Source organism: Pteropus vampyrus, unplaced genomic scaffold, assembly GCF_000151845.1.
Source record: "Pteropus vampyrus isolate Shadow unplaced genomic scaffold, Pvam_2.0 Scaffold5, whole genome shotgun sequence".
Taxonomy (NCBI): Eukaryota; Metazoa; Chordata; class Mammalia; order Chiroptera; family Pteropodidae; genus Pteropus; species Pteropus vampyrus.
In genome coordinates, this window is record NW_011888786.1 from 1,028,288 (window position 1) to 1,031,596 (window position 3,309).

Sequence of the window (3,309 nt, forward strand, 5' to 3'; positions counted from 1 at the left end):
AGCGGCCGGTGGAGTCAGGCCTTCAAGGTGCCAGCCAAGTAGCTTTCCGGCTCGTCACGAGGTAAATGCTGCTCCCACCCTGTTAGACGTGAGAACGCTGAGGCTCTGAGCCGTGAGCAGCTGGCCCACAGTCAGGCCGAAGTGAAGGTGGCCCGCCAGCCTCCGAAGCCCGTGCCCTGTCCCGAGCACACACGCCTGTGTTCCCCTGTCTCTCAAGACCTCGTCCTTAATACATGGTTTTACAAACAGGTCACTGCCCTGTGAGGGGAAGCCCCGTCCCTCACTTCTCTTCCTTCCAAACCAGTAAACACTGCTTTCCTCCTACCTCGGCTGGGAGCTAAGCCCATCACCATCAGGGCGACTCACACATGACCAGAGTAGCCCGTGTGGCTAGACCGGGCGGCTCTGCAAACGCTAAGGCGCTGACCACCCTCGCTCTGCCCGAGAAGCAAAGGCTGGCCCTAGGGGGCCGGGGCCGGGTCTGTGGGTCTGGGTGGGTTCTTCCAAGGAGAACCCGGGACACCTCCAAGCATCATCATTGACATCATCATGTTTAAAACTATCAGGCGGCCTGAATTCCTCTCAGTTCTCCTCACAAGACAGTGCCTATAGTAAACACACACACACACACACACACACACACACGTGCGCACACACACACACATTCTCATCAGCATTAATTCTAACAGAAGCCAAGAGCGAGCAGGACCACACTTTCCACAGACCTCAAGTGTCCCTCGGTGTGGTCTGTAGATCGAGTCTAAGACAGATCAAATATTCAGGCAACTGAAGGGTCCTTTGGAGAAGAAGAAAAAAAAAACATAAAACTCTTAATAAGATTATTTAAATCTATACCAGAGTTTCCAAGAGACACAGCGATGCTTCTTTTCTTTATGTTCCACATCCGAGTTTCTCAGCCTCAGCGATATTGACATTTGGGCCAGATCGCTCTTTGATATGCAGGTCTGTCCTGCGCATCCTCGGACATGTTAGCGGGACCCTTGACCTCTACCCACGAGGGGCTAGTAGCACCTCCCCTCCAACCATGACAGGCAATACCTCCAGACTAGGCCAAGTGTCCCCTGAAGGAAAATTGTCCCCAGCTGAGAACTCCTGTACAATCTGGTCATGGTGACAGGGTCTACTCAGTCTCTACAATCCACCTGTTTGCCAACAACCATTTCTAACTCATCTTTTTAGATAGATGATGATAGATAGATAGATAGATAGATAGATGATAGATAGATAGAACCACAAGGCTAGTCACCAGCTCAGGTAAGATATTTGTCCATGTGTTCCCTTCTGAGAACCCTTTGTTGAACAGCACCCTGTCCTAGAAGAAGCAGCAAGGAACTACGTCCTCATCCCAAGTCCCTCTTACTCGGGCCAAAATATTTCTATTTTGTTTTGTCTAAGATACAAAAACCACTTCTCTGACTTCTAAGAAAGTATTCTAAAACAATAATTAATAATGTGTGCAAAGGTTTAATTACAGAAAGAGCCTTGCAGCAAAGTTTGTAAGATGGGAAATTGGGAAATAGCCTAAGTGTCCGATAATAGAATATTGGGTAAATGAGCTGTGAGACATTCATCAATAGTCATTAAAAGTGACGAGAATGGAAATGCATTGGCACCATAAGATGTTCATGAGATATTAACAGAACAAAACAGATGACTAAAAAATACTTTCAGTAATTATTCTACATTTAAAGTGTGTTTGTATATGTGCATAAAAAATGTCTGAATAAAATTAGTCATTAATAGAACATTTTAAATTTGTACCCTTTTGATCTGTGTTTTCATTTTTATAATAAACATATTTTACTTACACTTACATAAAACTTTTTACGTAAGCTCTTACAGAGTCAGTACATTACTATGCTCCAAAAGAATTGCAGATTAAAAAGTCTAAGGAGAGAGAGAAAAAAACCCTAAAACTGTTAGGGTGAAGTGTGAAATGATATCATCCTTTCAGGTTTCTGGTGGCATACCTGGATGTTTATTCCAGAGGAATTTTTTAAAGCAAGAATAAAACCAAATAATCCTAGTTTATATATTTTTAAAATTATCCCACCCTCACTTGAACAAGGAAGGAAATGAGTCTTGAATTGACATCATTTTATTAAGTTTTTATTAGTCCAGAACTATAAACCCAGTGGGTTAGCCACAGGATGAAGTCAGTCAGAACCAACGCATTTGTGGGATGGCAAAGGCGTTTATGATCAGCAAGCTGTAGGAGACTGAATCCAAGGCTTCAATTCACTCCAGTGCCACAATGGAAGGGGCAGAATTTATTTAAGTAAAAGCTTGCCCAACCCAATCAGAATTTCAAGAAATGATCTAAAAGCATCGGAAGTCGACAAATCATAAACTCTAAGGGATTGCGTAGATGCTCATACATCACGAAAGTGCTGTATTTTACAAGATGGCTTGTAACTCGTTGCCTTGACGGAAATAAACAACGGAGAAAAGCAAAGTCCCTATAATCGAAGCCCAGCACAGCTTCAGATAACTTGCTTGGCAATGCAGTGCATCCCTACTGTTACTGAAATTACTCTGGAACAATAATAAGGAGGTACACAGACTTGCTACAGGACACACCCAGGCCTTACTATATTCAGAACAGAAATCAAAGCACAGCTGCCTGAGGTATCAGACGGTCTGACTATGGGCAAAAAAATAATGCGACAGTCGATAGGTGAGCTGGTCAGGATCCAGGACTCATGCACAGCAGCATATCGAGGCACGCACACACGTACCTTACCCACTTGACTTACCCTAGGCACAAAATTCAGATTAAATTCAGGACATCCAGTCACATCTAAATTTCAGCTAGAACGAGAAGTAATTGTTTCATATAAGGAGGTCTCAAATATTTAATTGGGTGCCTAAATTCTTATTTGCTAAATGTGGCTAAATGTGCCCTAGCATTCACCTGCCAAGACATAACGTGAATTCAAGTGGCCTTCACAAGGACTGTGTACATAATGTCTCATATAAGAAGAAGCAGATTTCTTATGAGAAGACATTCTTAGCTTCCCAAAACAGCTTCAAAGAGGCAAAGTTAACTGACTCCGACAAATATTTAAAAAGCTGAGTGGAAAGTCAGAAGACTTAAGATCTAGTCCTAGCAATTCCAGTAACCAGCCTGTGTGACTTTTGGACAAGTCACCTAAATCCTGTTAAGTCTGTTTCCACATTAGGTTTGTGAGAAAAAACACAGAGCTGCCTGCCCTGAACTCACAGCAGGCCTTGCTAATCCTTCCAGCTTCCCTCTCACTGTGCCGGGGGGCTCAGCCTTCCCCTCAA